At 44.9% G+C, this 16858-nt stretch overlaps 1 long non-coding RNA gene across 1 annotated transcript; it reads left to right on the top strand.

Annotated features, from left to right (window-relative positions):
• The first annotated feature begins 14772 nt into the window (after nucleotides 1-14772).
• LOC141020895 (uncharacterized) lies at nucleotides 14773-15368 on the top strand. The gene is made up of 3 exons (XR_012180888.1): nucleotides 14773-14959; nucleotides 15048-15158; nucleotides 15242-15368. It is a non-coding gene; the product is annotated as an uncharacterized lncRNA (long non-coding RNA).
• Nucleotides 15369-16858: the final 1490 nt, after the last annotated feature.

Here is a 16858-nt window from a genome sequence, read left to right as displayed (position 1 = left end):
AAGTGTATAATAAAGCCCAATAATGTCCAAAACAGAATATAATATAGCATGGAACAATAAAAAAATTATAGATACGTTGGAGACGTATCAAGCATCCCCAAGCTTAATTCCTGCTCGTCCTCGAGTAGGTAAATGATAAAAACAGAATTTTTGATGTGGAATGCTACTTGGCATAATTTCAATGTAATTCTTCTTAATTGTGGTATGAATATTCGGACCCGAAAGATTCAAGATAAAAGTTCAATATTGACATAAAAATAATAATACTTCAAGCATACTAACTAAGCAATTGTGTCCTCTCAAAAAAACATGGCTAAAGAAAGTTCATCCCTACAAAATCATATAGTTTAGTCATGCTCCATTTTTGTCACACAAGAATACTCTCATCATGCACAACCCCGATGACAAGCCAAGCAATTGTTTCATACTTTAGTAATCTCAAACTTTTTCAACCTTCATGCAATACATGAGCGTGAGCCATGGATATAGCACTATGGGTGGAATAGAATGTAATGATGGGGGTTATGTGGAGAAGACAAGAAAGGAGAAAGTGTCACATTCACGAGGCTAATCAATGAGCTATGGAGATGCCCATCGATTGATGTTAATGCAAGGAGTAGGGATTGCCATGCAACGGGTGGGTGTGCATCCAACTTGCTTGCTCACGAAGACCTAGGGCACTTGAGGAGGCCCATTGTTGGAATATACAAGCCAAGTTCTATAATGAAAAATTCCCACTAGTATATGAAAGTGACAAAACAAGAGACTCTCTATCATGAAGATTATGGTGCTACTTTGAAGCACAAGTGTGGTAAAAGGATAGTAACATTGTCCCTTCTCTCTTTTTCTCTCATTTTTTTGGGCCTTCTCCTTTTTTTATGGCCTTTCTCTTTTTTTTATATTCCTCACTCGGGACAATGCTCTAGAAAAATGATGATCATCACACTTTTATTTATTTCCAACTCAATGATTACAACTCGATACTAGAACAAAGTATGGCTCTATATGAATGCCTCCGGCGGTGTACCGGGATATGCAATGAACCAAGAGTGACATGTATGAAGAATTATGAACGGTGGCTTTGCCACAAATACTATGTCAACTACATGATCATGCAAAGCAAAATGACAATGATGAACGTGTCATGATAAACGGGATGGTGAAAAGTTGCATGGCAATATATCTCGGAATGGCTATGGAAATGCCATAATAGGTAGGTATGGTGGCTGTTTTGAGGAAGATATAAGGAGGTTTATGTGTGAAAGAGCGTATCATATCACGGGGTTTGGATGCACCGGCGAAGTTTGCACCGACTCTCAATGTGAGAAAGGGCAATGCACGGTACCGAAGAGGCTAGCAATGATGGAAAGGTGAGAGTGCGTGTAATCCATGGACTCAACATTAGTCATAAAGAACTCATATACTTATTGCAAAAATCTACAAGTCATCAAAAACCAAGCACCTACGCGCATGCTCCTAGGGGGATAGATTGGTAGGAAAAGACCATCGCTCGTCCCCGACCGCCACTCATAAGGAGGACAACCAAAGAACACCTCATGTTTCACATTTCTTACATAACGTTTACCATACGTGCATGCTACGGGACTTGCAAACTTCAACACAAGTATTTCTCAAATTCACAACTACTCAACTAGCACAACTTTAATATCACTACCTCCATGTCTCAAAACAATCATCAAGCATCAAACTTCTCTTAGTATTCAACACACTCATAGGAAAGTTTTTACTATTCTTGAATACCTAGTATATTAGGATTATTTAAGCAAATTACCATGCTATTTAAGACTCTCAAAATAATCTAAGTGAAGCATGAGAGATCAATAGTTTCTATAAAACAAATCCACCACCGTGCTCTAAAAGATATAAGTGAAGTACTAGAGCAAAAACTATATAACTCAAAAGATATAAGTGAAGCACATAGAGTATTCTAATAATTTCCGAATCATGTGTCTCTCTCAAAAGATGTGTACAGCAAGGATGATTGTGGTAAACTAAACACAAAGACTCAAATCATACAAGACAATCCAAGCAAAAACACATATCATGTGGTGAATAAAAATATAGCTCCAAGTAAAGTTACCGATGGAAGTAGACGAAAGAGGGGATTCCTTCCGGGGCATCCCCAAGCTTTGGCTTTTCGGTGTCCTTAGATTATCTTGGGGGTGCCATGGGCATCCCCAAGCTTAGGCTCTTGCCACTCCTTGTTCCATAATCCATCAAATCTTTTACCCAAAACTTAAAAACTTCACAACACAAAACTTAGCAGAAAATCTCGTGAGCTCCGTTAGCGAAAGAAAACAAAAGACCACTTCAAGGTACTGTAATGAACTCATTCTTTATTTATATTGGTGTTAAACCTACTGTATTCCAACTTCTCTATGGCTTATAAACTATTTTACTAGCCATAGATTCATCAAAATAAGCAAACAATACACGAAAAACAGAATCTGTCAAAAACAGAACAGTCTGTAGTAATCTGTAACTAACGCAAACTTCTGGAACTCCAAAAAATCAGCCTAAAGAGGACGACCTAGAAAATTTGTTTATTTATCAGCATCAATTGGAATCAATATTTTATCACGTTCTAGTGATTTTTAACAATTATTTTCGTGAACAGAAAGTTTCCGGAATTTTCTGCAAGATCAAATAACTATCAACCAAGAAGATCCTATAGGTTTAACTTGGCACAAACATTAATTAGAACATAAAAACACATCTAACCAGAGGCTAGATCAAATATTTATTCCTAAACAGAAACAAAAAGCAAAAAAAAAACTAAAAATAAAATTGGGTTGCCTCCCAACAAGCGCTATAGTTTAACGCCCCTAGCTAGGCATAAAAGCAAGGATAGATCTAGGTAGTGCCATAGTAATAGGATAGATCATTAAATCTCATTTTTTATTCTCTACGTTCAGCAGCAAGTTTCCTTTGAGGCAAGCAAAAGTAATCAAAAGGGCTAAATTTAATGGGACAAAAGTCCCCAAGATCAATATTAGGAGGTATAGGTTCCTCCTTCGGCCCTTCATATTGCACAACCAATTCATCATTATAAGCATTCTTTTGACAGAACTTTGTGAGCCTATACTCGAGAGAATATCCTAGCTCATTATTTCGAATAGCCAAATCATCATTAAGTTCAGAAATTCTATCAACTAGAACATTGGTAGGGACCTTTTTTTCTAAGGTTTTCATTGAAAGCAACATGGTCTAGAGATTGAAAACGCATTATTTCTTCTTGATCAAAGAGGATAGCTTCTATGGGAGGACGGCCAGCATCCACCCTATAATGCGCAAAGATTTCCTTGGCCTCTTTTATTATAAATCTGAACTCATGAGCCAAAAAGATAGTAGCGGCACACTTAACAGAAGAATGCTCTATATTTGAAAATTCTAGGAAAATCCTTTGTATGCAAGGGTGCAAGTTCATAAATTGCCTTTCAAGTTCAACTATAAGCATGGCAATAGCGTCCGCAAGACTACTAGTTCTATGAAGAATGGAAGTGCCCATAGAAGGCAAAGCACCGGCACAAGTAAAGAAATCTTGAATAACACCTTTTCCAATAATATTACCACTACCAATTCGAAATTTTTTTGTATGCAAGGTAGGGTGTTCTTTAGCAGGAGCATCAGAATTTTCAATGATATTATTATTGTCCATATCGACAATAATTTCCCCAATTTCAGACAGAACGACAGAAAGAGCGAGGGGCAAAAAGGAAAGAAAAAGGCGAACGGAAGAGAGATGGCGAATAAAATGGCAAGGGTGAAGTGGGGGAGGGGAAAACGAGAGGCAAATGGCAAATAATGTAATGCGGGAGATAAGGGTTTGTGATGGGTACTTGGTATGTTGACTTTTGCGTAGACCTCCCCGGCAACGGCGCCAGAAATCCTTCTTACTACCTCTTGAGCATTGCGTTGGTTTTCCCTTGAAGAGGAAAGGGTGATGCAGCAAAGTAGCATAAGTATTTCCCTCAGTTTTTGAGAACCAAGGTATCAATCCAGTAGGAGGTTATGCGCGAGTCCCTCACACCTACACAAACAAATAAATCCTCGCAACCAACGCGATAAGGGGTTGTCAATACCTACACGGTCACTTACGAGAGTGAGATCTGATAGATATGATAAGATAATATTTTTGGTATTTTTATGATAAAGGTGCAAAGTAAAATAAAAGAAAAATAAAAAGCAACGGAAATAACTAAGTGCACTAGTAGAAAATGGGGCAAAGGTCACAGGGCAGTTTTCACATTAGCCCCGGTTCAGTCACGAACCGGGACCCATGGGGGCATTCGTCCCGGTTCGTGAGCCCAGGGGGCCGGCCGGGGCCTCGTGGGCATTGGTCCCGGTTCGTACGGAACCATTTGTCCCGGTTCGAGCCACGAACCGGGACTAATGGTCCTCGCTCCTGGCCCACAACCATTTGTCCCGGTTCTTGGCATGAACCGGGACAGAAGGCCCGGATTTAGTACCGGTTCATGCCACGAACCGGGACCAATGAGGTGCCTATATATACCCCTCGCCCGCAAGCAGAGCACTCCAGTGCTCTGTTTTTCTCTGGCCGGCGAGGGGAGGGCTTTGTGGTGCTCTAGCTCACCTCCTATGCACATGAGGTGTTCGATGAAATGCCCGAGCCACACTAGTTAAGCTTTGTCCTCTCGAAGCTCGACCTCAAAGCTCCATTTTCCTCGAGATTTGTCTAGGTTTAGCGGCCCGTCACGTCCCATTCCCGTCTTCACCGCCGTCGACCGCCCGCGCCGATCTCGTCGCCGGCACCACCGTGGTGAGCCTCTTGTTCTTATCTTCTTTTTGAAAGAAAAAAATTCTTACTTTAGATAGATACTTGTCTAATTTTCTTACTATTTTATTCCTTCTTATTACATAGTGCGATGGTTTTGGTATCCGCCCCCGTCGGCCCTCGTCCTGTCTATGATTCGGATGTGGTATATATTATCTTTTTATAACTATTTGATTCATTTATTGTTTATGACAAATATACCGACCAGCGTGACATAGATTTTATTTATCTAGGAGGTGGCTGAACCGGAAATTCTAACCGACCCTATTGTCGAGAGGTTAAATTTAGTTGAAGAAGAAAACAATTACTTGAAGGAAAAAATAAAAAAAATTGAGGAGAAGAAGATGATATTGGAGTTGCATGTTGCGGATGTCGTCGATGATCACAAGATCAAGATGGATGCAATGCCCTTGAAGATTAGAAAGATTAGAAAATATGCCATTCATACCGAGGCTTGGTATCATTATGCCGTTGGATCAATTGTTACCTTGGTTGCGATTATGATCACATTTGTTTTCACATTGAAATGTTTTACATAGTTTCAATGTATGGTTTAATTAATTAGATGCTCTGGAGAGCTATATATATGTTGTTAGATGAGAACTATGTATGTACTTTGGTTCTAATGTGATGTTGAACTTTTATTAATTTGGTCACTTAATTATCTATTCATGATGTTCTGTAATGGTTTTTGACACACTTAATTATATATAATGCACGCAGATGAACCGGCAATGGATGTACGGTGACAGACACACCTCCGAGTACATTAAGGGCGTGCATGATTTTCTCGAAGTGGCTGAGGCAAACAAGCAGAATGGTTTTATGTGTTGTCCATGCCCTATATGTGGGAATACGAAGTCTTACTCTGACCGGAAAATCCTTCACGCCCACCTGCTTTACAAGGGTTTCATGCCACACTATAATGTTTGGACGAGGCACGGAGAAATGCGGGTTATGATGGAAGACGGCAAAGAAGAAGAGGACGATGACAACTATGTGCCCCCTGAATACGGGGATGCTGCAACGGGGGAAGCTGCTGAAGATCAAGAGGAACCAGACGATGTGCCCAATGATGCTGCAAGGGGGGAAGCTGCTGAAGATCAAGAGGAACCAGTGCCCGATGATGATGATCTCCGCCGGGTCATAGTCGATGCAAGGACGCAATGCGAAAGTCAAAAGGAGAAGCTGAAGTTCGATCGCATGTTAGAGGATCACAAAAAAGGGTTGTACCCCAATTGCGAAGATGGCAACACAAAGCTCGGTACCGTACTGGAATTGCTGCAGTGGAAGGTAGAGAATGCTGTGCCTGACAAAGGATTTGAGAAGCTATTGAAAATATTGAAGAAGAAGCTTCCAAAGGATAACGAATTGCCCGATAGTACATCCGCAGCAAAGAAGGTCGTATGCCCTCTAGGATTGGAGGTGCAGAAGATACATGCATGCCCTAATGACTGCATCCTCTACCGCGGTGCGTACAAGGATCTGAACGCATGCCCGGTATGCGGTGCATTGCGGTATAAGATCAGACGAGATGACCCTGGTGATGTTGACGGCAAGCCCCCCAGGAAGAGGGTTCCTGCGAAGGTGATGTGGTATGCTCCTATAATACCACGGTTGAAACGTCTGTTCAGAAACGAAGAGCATGCCAAGTTGATGCGATGGCACAGTGAGGACCGTAAGAAAGACGGGAAGTTGAGAGCACCCGCTGACGGGTCGCAGTGGAGAAAAATCGAGAGAAAGTACTGGGCTGAGTTTGCAGCTGACCCAAGGAATGTATGGTTTGGTTTAAGCGCGGATGGCATTAATCCTTTCGGGGAGCAGAGCAGCAATCACAGCACCTGGCCCGTGACTCTATGTATGTATAACCTTCCTCCTTGGATGTGCATGAAGCGGAAGTTCATTATGATGCCAGTTCTCATCCAAGGCCCTAAGCAACCCGGCAACGACATTGATGTGTACCTAAGGCCATTAGTTGAAGAACTTTTACAGCTGTGGAATGGAAACGGTGTACGTATGTGGGATGAGCACAAACAGGAGGAATTTAACCTGCACGCGTTGCTGTTTGTAACCATCAACGATTGGCCCGCTCTCAGTAACCTTTCAGGACAGACAAACAAGGGATACCACGCATGCACGCACTGTTTAGATGACACTGAAAGTATATACCTGGACAAAAGCAGGAAGAATGTGTACCTGGGCCATCGTCGATTTCTTCCGACCAACCATCAATGTCGAAAGAAAGGCAAGCATTTCAAAGGCGAGGCAGATCACCGGAAGAAGCCCGCCATGCGTACCGTTGATCACGTACTTGCTATGGTCAATGATTTACACGTAATCTTTGGAAAGGGTCCCGGCGGACTAGCTGTTCCGAATGACGTTGAGGGACACGCACCCATGTGGAAGAAGAAATCTATATTTTGGGACCTACCCTACTGGAAAGAGCTAGAGGTCCGCTCTTCAATCGACGTGATTCACGTGACGAAGAACCTTTGCGTGAACCTGCTAGGCTTCTTGGGCGTGTATGGGAAGACAAAAGATACACCTGAGGCACGGGAGGACCTGCAACGTTTGCACCAAAAGACGGCATGCCTCCGAAGTAGTATGAAGGTCCTGCCAGCTACGCTCTTACGAAAGAAGAGAAAGAATCTTCTTTGAATGCCTGCTCAGTATGAAGGTCCCGACTGGCTTCTCGTCGAATATAAGGGGAATAATAAATATGCCAGAGAAAAATTTCCAGAACCTAAAGTCTCATGACTGCCACGTGATTATGACGCAACTGCTTCCGGTTGCATTGAGGGGGCTTCTACCGGAAAACGTCCGATTAGCCATTGTGAAGCTATGTGCATTCCTCAATGCAATCTCTCAGAAGGTGATCGATCCAGAAATCATACCAAGGCTAAGGAGTGATGTGGCGCAATGTCTTGTCAGTTTCGAGCTGGTGTTCCCACCATCCTTCTTCAATATCATGACGCACGTCCTAGTTCATCTAGTCGACGAGATTGTCATTCTGGGGCCCTTATTTCTACACAATATGTTCCCCTTTGAGAGGTTCATGGGAGTCCTAAAGAAATATGTCCGTAACCGCGCTAGGCCAGAAGGAAGCATCTGCATGGGCCATCAAACAGAGGATGTCAATGGGTTTTGTGTGGACTTCATTCCTGGCCTTAAGAAGATAGGTCTCCCTAAATCGCGGTATGAGGGGAGACTGACTGGAAAAGGCACGCTTGGAGGGGGGGACTCAATAATATGTAGGGACGGATATTCTTGGTCTGAAGCACACTACACAGTTCTACAGAACTCTACCTTGGTGACCCCGTATGTCGATGAACACAAGAATAGTCTGCGCTCCAAACACCCGGAGCAGTGTGACGACTGGATTACATGTGAACACATCAGGACTTTCAGCAGTTGGTTGGAAACACGTCTCAGAGGTGACACCACTGTTTGTGATGAGTTGTACTCGTTGTCCAGGGGACCATCTTCGACTGTATTGACTTACAAAGGATATGAGATAAATGGGAATACATTTTACACGATCGCCCAAGATCAAAAGAGCACCAACCAGAACAGCGGTGTCCGCTTTGATGCAGCAACCGAGAGGGGAAAGGACACATATTATGGTTACATAATGGACATATGGGAACTTGACTACGGACATGATTTTAAGGTCCCTTTGTTTAAGTGCAAATGGGTCAATCTGTCAGGAGGCGGGGTACAGGTAGACCCACAGTACGGAATGACAACAGTGGATCTGAACAATCTTGGATACACTGACGAACCGTTCGTCCTAACCAATGATGTGGCACAGGTTATCTATGTGAAGGACATGTCTACCAGACCGAGGAAAAGAAAAGATAAGGAAGCGAATACATCATACGATGAGCCAAAGCGGCACATAGTTCTTTCAGGAAAAAGGGACATTGTGGGAGTGGAGGGCAAGACAGACATGTCTGAAGATTATGAAAAGTTTCATGAAATTCCTCCCTTCAAAGTCAAGGCTAACCCAAGCATCCTGATAAACGATGAAGATTATCCATGGTTACGGCGCAATAAGCAAATGACACAAGCGAAGAAAAAGTGAAGACTTTCTCCCGCAACTATTATGATGATAGCATGCCAACTTTGTAATAGACGAGTATGATACCATTGTCCGTTTTGTGCAAGAAGTGCATCTAGTTTTTGCCGTAACCCTCTCAACGTTCTTGCACATGCCAACTTTCTTGCACATGCTATGTGGTGCCACCAACCGGGACCAAAGGCCTCTTTTCAGTAGCCCAAAGGGCGGGAAGCGGCGGCCTTTGGTCCCGGTTGGTGGCACCAACCGGGACTAAAGGGGGGGCATTGGTCCCGGTTGGTGGCACCAACCGGGACCAAAGGCCTTGCGCTGCCCGCGGCCAAAAGTTTAGTCCCACCTCGCTAGCTGAGAGGCACTAGGAGCGGTTTATAAGCCCTGAGTGCAGAGACGATGAAGAAGAGGCGCAATGCTCACGTTGCTTAGCTTCAAGCCTTGAGGAATAAGGTAGACTGCATCGAGCTATGTGCAGTGCAGTCTACACTATTCCGAAAGGCTTGAAGCAAATCAACGCGCATTGCGCCTCTTTTTTATTTTTAATCATTAAAAGCAAAAAGAATTTTCATAAAGAACTTTTTTTGATAGAAACTTTAATAGCAGAAAGAATTATCATAAAGTAAAATAAATAAGTAATTAGAAACAAAATAAAATAAAATAAATAAGTTTTTTGTTGTAAGTAGAAATAAAAAAAAATATAGCAAAAAAGAAAATAAAAAAACTAAATACAGCAAAAAGAATTTTCATAAAGAACTAATGGCACTAATAGAAAGTTTATATGTTTTCTAAAACTAATGGCACTAACAGACAGTTTATAATTTTGCTGACCTAAAAGCAAAAAGAATTAAAAAATAAAGCAAAAAAAAAGAAAATAAATAATGCAAAAAATTTAAAAAACTGCCACCTATTGGGCCACCACGGCCTGAATACGACTAGAAACCCAACCTGGGCCAGGATTCAGGCCCGCAGAAGGCCCAATAGGCCAACAGACAGCACAGTGTGACATTAGGCCCGTAAGCCTGCATTTGAGAGGAGCTCGAGAGGGCAGCCGCAGTGGAGCTTATAAACCACTCCGAGCCCCTCTCAACTAGCGAGGTGGGACTAAACTTTTGGCCGCGGGCAGCGCAAGGCCTTTGGTCCCGGTTGGTGCCACCAACCGGGACCAATGCCCCCCCTTTAGTCCCGGTTGGTGCCACCAACCGGGACCAAAGGCCGCCGCTTCCCGCCCTTTGGGCTGCTGAAAAGAGGCCTTTGGTCCCGGTTGGTGGCACCAACCGGGACTAATGCCTACCTTTAGTCCCGGTTGGTGCGACGAACCGGGACTAAAGGCTTTGCTATATAAGCAAACACTTAGCAAATTTTCGACATACCTCGCCAGTTGCCCCCGACGCCGCCAGGCTGCCCATGCTCGCCGTCGCCGCCCGCTCCTCATCGCCGTCGCCCCGCGCCCTTGCCTCGACGGGTCGCCGCCCGGTGCCCGTCACCGTCGCCCTGCCCCCACGCGCCGCCCCGCCTCGTGCTCCCCTGCTCGCGCGCGCTGCCTCGGCGCCCCGAGCCCCCCTGCCCGGCCCGCGCGTGCTCGCCGGCGCCCTCGCCGCCCCCGCCCCGTCCCGGCCCCGTGCGCCGGCGCCCTCGCCCCCGCCGTCGCCATCGTCCTAGCCGCCCCCGCTGTGAGAGCCGCCGCCCCGGCTCTGTTTTTTTATTTTTATTAGTTTAATTTTTTTGTTCATATGTGATGTATATGTGTATGTGGCTATAATGTATATGTGAACAAAAAAAAATTTGTATGTATGTAGATGTTCAAAATGTATGAATATATATGTCAAAAATGTTTTTTTGTTCATAGAAAGTTTTTTGTTCATATATAGAAAGTTTTTATATATGACAATGGATATATATTCGATATATATGAGAATGATGATCCACATGGAAAAGTTTTATATATGAAAAGTTACAATTTTAGAAAAGTTTTATATATCTAGCTAGGAAGGGAAGAAGAAGAAAAAGAAGGATAGGAAAGAAGAAATAAGAAGAGGAAAGAAAGAAGAAGAGGAGATATAAATAAGAAGAGGAAAAAAGAAGAAAAAGAAGAGGAGAAGAAGAAAGGAATAGAGGAGAAGAAGAAAAAATAGAAGAAGAAAGGAATAGAGGAGAAGAAGAAAAAATAGAAAATATTCTATTTTTTCTTCTTCTCCTCTATTCCTTTCTTCTTCTCCTCTTTTTTTTCTTCTTTTTTTTTCTTCAATCCTCTCCTCTATTCCTTTCTTCTTCTCTCCTCTTTTTATTTCTTCTTCGTTTTCTTATGTTTTATCGGGTCTGTCGTCGTCGATATATACCCCCTCCTGATAACTTCAACACGTGGGGGGGGGGGGTCGATATACCCCCTCCCCGATAACATTATTTTCCCGTGTATGTATGTTGTCGTTGTCGATACTACCCCCTCCCGATAACTTCAACACGAGGGGGGATATAACTTCAACACGAGGGGGGGGGGGTCGATATACCCCCTCCTCGATAACATTATTTTCCCGTGTATGTATGTCGTCGTTGTCGATATAAAACCCCCTCCCGATAACTTCAACACGTGTGGGGGGGGGGTCGATATATACCCCCTCCCCGATAACATTATTTTCCCGTGTATGTATGTCGTCGTTGTCGATATATATAACTCCCTCCCAGATAACTTCGACATGATGGACGGTCGATATGTATACCCCCTCTCGACCGTGATAACTTATACCACGGGGCACCCCCCGGCCCTCTCGCTCGACCAAAACTCTCGAGGACACCCAAACCCTAGAAAAAAACGATGTCGGTCTCCTACCCCCTCCCGCCGCGCCCCTACCCTTGAAGCATTGCCTAGGCCACCCCAAACCCGGAATAAACTAGGTCTACGTTTGCACTAATATATCCACCTGCTGTCATGTTTGTGTAATAATTGCCATGTTGTAATATTTGCAGAAACAATGGAGCACGGACGAGATGAGCAAGCAGAAGAGGTGTTGGGGGACATAATCTTAGCCGGAGGTGATATCTTGTCGTATCTTAACGACAATGATGGTCTGGAAGAACAGGGTGAAGAAGCTGGCTGCGGTGATCGAAGAGTGGAGGAGGAAAGACATGATTATGATGGCTCCGGTGACCCAATGCTGGTGCAAGAAGGAGCCCGTGGTGACGGCTCCGGTGACCGAACAGAGTCCGGCCAGGTAAATATATTAGTTAAGCCTGTGCTGACTAGCTAATTGATGCATTCATTGTTTTGGTATGTACACATATTAATTAACACTCGTCTTTCTTCTTTTTTCTAGCCCTCCAGATCGAGCACAACTGCGGTAAAGAGACGAGGCCCGAAGAGAAAGTTGCGCTCGGATGAAAGGTTTGAGATCACAGCAATCGCGCGCGACGGCCAACCGATTGAACCCCTCCGGACAAAGGATGCTTTTGCTGCTCAGTGCGGGGTTCTAGTTAGGGACAAGATCCCGATCAGCATCCACCAATGGTATAAGCCTAAGAAGGAAGACCCTGAGGTGTCTTATGTCAATGATATGCAGAAAGATGATCTTTGGACTGAGCTGAAGGCAAATTTCACCCTACCGCCAGAGGAGGATCCGGAGAAGCTAGTTATAGAGCAATTAATCAAGTCTCATGCTCTTAAGAAGATGGCAGACCTATTCAGGAGGTGGAAGAATGAGCTGAAAACGTTTGTCAACAAAGAAGAGACACCTGAATTCATCGGCCGGTATGAGAAGATCAGAGATCACTGGCCCGCATTTGTGGCCCACAAGACATCGAAAAAGAGTAAGAAGATGTCAGCGACAAACAAGATGAATGCTGCGAAGAAGAAGCTTCACCATCGCACGGGGTCAGGTGGCTACCTCAAAGCCCGGCCTAAGTGGGCCAAGTCTGAGAGGGATCTGCTTGATAAAGGGATTGAACCACAGACAATGAACTCGACAGACCGTTGCCGGACTTGGTTCTTCGGGGCTGGCGGAACCTTGGACCCTGTATCAGGGAGGTGTCGTTGGACGGACGAGCAACTTGCAGTACCCGTCAAGAAGATTCAGCACTATATCGATGCAGCACAGCAAGGGACGTTCGTTCCAGATAGAGAGAACGACGAGCTCACAATGGCCCTCGGGAATCCTGAGCACCCTGGACGGACACGAGGCACGCCAGGCTCCGTTTCGTGGAAGGCTGGTTTTACGGACGCGGGCGGTTACAAAACCCAGGAGCGGAGGAAAAAAGTGGAGCAGATCCAAATTCAGCGTCTGCACGAAAGGGTTCAAGTGCTAGAGGAACGAGACGGCAATAGAGATGCCGAAACTGCCCCCGAAGCTACACCGCCATCTCAGCGTAGAAGCAGCGTGGCTTCCACCGAGCTGCCTTAGCTGGAGCATGCGGCTACTCCTAGCTACCCCGTGGATGCTATCACGGAGTCTCAACATTGCCACCTTATGGCGGAATGGCAGAACTTGAAAGTCAAGGCGGCTGTTGGCTGTGTTTTACCTACTGAACCCGGCGCAACCTACCACTGCCGGCAGATTCCAGAAGGATATGCTAGGGTGATGGTGGATGAAATAACGGAGGGATTTGAGGACCTCCAGCTTGACCACCCTACCGGTGAAGGGGAGACTCGACTGGGTTTAGCTCTAAAGACTCCATGCCTATGGCGGAAGGAGCTCATCAAGCTTCCGAACTGGACGGCTCCGGCGAGTAAGGGCACTCCGCCTCCTCCTCCGCCTCCTCCTCCGGCGAGTGATCAGGGCACTCAGCCTCCTTCTCCGGCGCGTGGCGGCACTCCGCCTCCTCCTCCGCCGCCTCCTCCGGCGAGTGATCAGGGCACTCATCAGCCTCCTTCTCCGGCGTGTGGCGGCACTCCGCCTCCTTCTCCGCCTGCGCCGGCGCGCCAGAGCAGCCAACCTCCTCCTTCTCCGCCTCGTCAGCAAGGGCAGAAGAGACCCGCCGCCGCTGTGGCTGCTCCGGCGCGTCGTAGTCCTTCTCCTCCGCCTCGTAAGCAAGGAAAGAAGACAGCCGCAGCCGCTCCGTCTGCTCTGCCGGCGTCTAGCAGTACAGCTGCCAGAGGCGGGAGGCAATACAGATTCGGTCCTTCTCTGAAGACTCCAGAGAAGTTACCATATGAGAGGACCGAGGAGGAGAACGCGAAGATCGTGCGAGCCGAAGTGAAGAACTTCTTTGAAGGGGACAAAGCAAAGAAACATCCACCTCCGGAGGAGAAGGTAGATCCGGTGAAAGCAAAGCGCACTCTGGCTGCCCTGACAAAACCACCAAAGTCTCCGCCAAAAGGCAACTATGAGCGCGTTCTTGCAAAGGCATATGCCGAAGCGGAGTGGTCGGGAAGTACTGTCAGTGATAAAAGGATGAAAGAACGACGAGCTGGGGAAAAAATTGCCCAGCTCGGCGAACAAGAGAACCAATCGTGCCCCCCGCTCAAGGTGTCAAAAGACATCGTCGCTAATGATCCGGGTATGGTGCCTGGTTATACCGATCTTGGAGATTACCTGCCCGACGATGTACATTATGAAATCATGGAGGTGGATGAACACAAATACCATTACGGGAAGCCTCTCGTCAAATATGTCAAATCTCTAAGCACGATGATGCGAAGACTACATGATTGGTACATGAAAACCTGCAGAGAGTCTGATGGGATGAGTACTTTAACGCTGAGAGTTAAACCGGAGCATGACCTCGTTGGAATTGAACTGCTGAATGTTCCATTTGAGGATTTCTTCCAGTTTTACAATCTAAAGTCCCTCGATAAAACAATGATCACTTGCTACTGTCTGTAAGTAGTACTACTTCTGTCATTAAGTCTCTCTATATAGGTCAGCTATTTCATTGCATGTATTTATACTTATCCTCACTATATTATGCAGATTGAAGATCGCCGAATTGAAGAAAAGACAAATCGGTGATATTGGGTTCATTAACACAAATCTCATAGATGATTATCAGGTTAAATTTCATGCCAAAGATACCGAGGCCAACTTGCTACAATCGTTGGTAATAAATCAAAACAAAGATATAATACTCTTTCCTTACAACTTCAAGTGAGTGTTACTGTCTTCTGCATATTCGGTTTCCCTTATTAGTCCAGGTTATGGTAATGTAATTGATGACTTATGCATGCATGCGCAGCTTCCACTATATTCTCCTAGAGATTAAGCTTGAGCCGGGAGTAGTAACCGTCTTAGACTCGAGACGAAAAGATCCCCAGGACTATGCGAACATGACTCAAATGCTCCAGAAGTAAGTTAAATCGATCATTATCCACCATATCAGCAACTTTGTTCATTTCCTGATATCAAGTAATTGTTTTCTTTGTCTGGCAGGGTTTGGAGAAAATTCACCTCAAAAGCCCCGGGACTGCCGAACCAGCTGCAATTTAGACACCCGAAAGTAAGTACTATAGTAGCATGTTCCGCGCATCTCCTAGTGATTCAAGCGCTAGTTTGATCAATACCATTTAGCATGCTTGCTTATCAGTTTGATTGACCTCTATTTCTTGTAAAGTGGTTGTGGCAGCAACCCGGGAATAATTACTGTGGATACTCCATTTGCGAGTCCATCCGCTACCATACCTGTGAGCGGGGCTACACTGAAGAACAATATGAAGTGTGTAAGCAATAATATTCACAATTTTATTTTATTACCATCATTTGTGTTGAGTTTCATTTATTCATATATATATGTATTGACCCCCTTCTTCAAATTAGATTTTTCGGAAGCGGGATCAACTCCTAGCACCAGATCGTATGCGAGGAATTCAAGAGGAATTGGCGGCATTCTTCCTTGACCACGTGATCGCTGAAAACGGAGAATACTATGTGGACCCTGTGTTCCTACAATATAATTAGGAGATTGTATTGTAAGAGATAATTATTGTATATATGTAGCCGGTAGTGTCGGATAGATATACGAGAACTTGTTGTTCGACCAATATCTCGGAGAAGGAGAGGTGGTCGATATCACTTCTCTCTGTATGCATATATATATGTTCATGACGAACTTCTGTTTCCTTCATTTGATTACTAGCTAGCGTGTCTACTCCTCTCCATACGTATATAGTACGTAGCGTTGACAAAGCACGGAGATAAGAGAGGACACTTCTCTCTATTAATTAGCTAGCTAACACAATATATGAAACACCTAAATTAACCCCCCAAAACCCCAAAACCACCCCTCTAAAAAAACAAAAACCTCAGCTCCTGCCAGGTGCTGACGCGTGGATGCCTATTAGTCCCGGTTGGTGGCACCAACCGGGACCAAAGGCCCTCCTGCCTGGGCTCCCCGCACCGGCCACGTGGATGGCCTTTAGTCCCGGTTCGTGTAAGAACCGAGACTAAAGGGCTAGGGCATTAGTAACGACCCTTTAGTCCCGGTTCCAGAACCGGGACTAAAGGCCCTTATGAACCGGGGTAAAAGCCCCTTTTCCTACTAGTGGTGTTGGAAGATTTAATATGATGGAAGATAGACCCGAGGGCCATAGGTTTCACTAGTGGCTTCTCTCAAGAGCATAAGTATTTTACGGTGGGTGAACAAATTACTGTTGAGAAATTGACAGAATTGAGCATAGTTATGAGAATATCTAGGTATGATCATGTATATAGGCATCACGTCCGAGACAAGTAGACCGACTCCTGCCTGCATCTTCTACTATTACTCCACACATCGACCGCTATCCAGCATGCATCTAGAGTATTTAGTTCATAAGAACAGAGTAACGCTTTAAGCAAGATGACATGATGTAGAGGGATAAATTCATGCAATATGATAAAAACCCCATCTTGTTATCCTCGATGGCAACAATACAATACGTGCTTTGCTGCCCCTACTGTCACTGGGAAAGGACACCGCAAGATTGAACCCAAAGCTAAGCACTTCTCCCATTGCAAGAAAGATCAATCTAGTAGGCCAAACCAAACTGATAATTCGAAGAGACTTGCAAA

Source organism: Aegilops tauschii, chromosome 3 (assembly GCF_002575655.3).
Source record: "Aegilops tauschii subsp. strangulata cultivar AL8/78 chromosome 3, Aet v6.0, whole genome shotgun sequence".
Taxonomy (NCBI): Eukaryota; Viridiplantae; Streptophyta; class Magnoliopsida; order Poales; family Poaceae; genus Aegilops; species Aegilops tauschii.
Note: the sequence above shows the minus strand (reverse complement) of the source record. Positions and strands in the feature narration are given on the sequence as shown.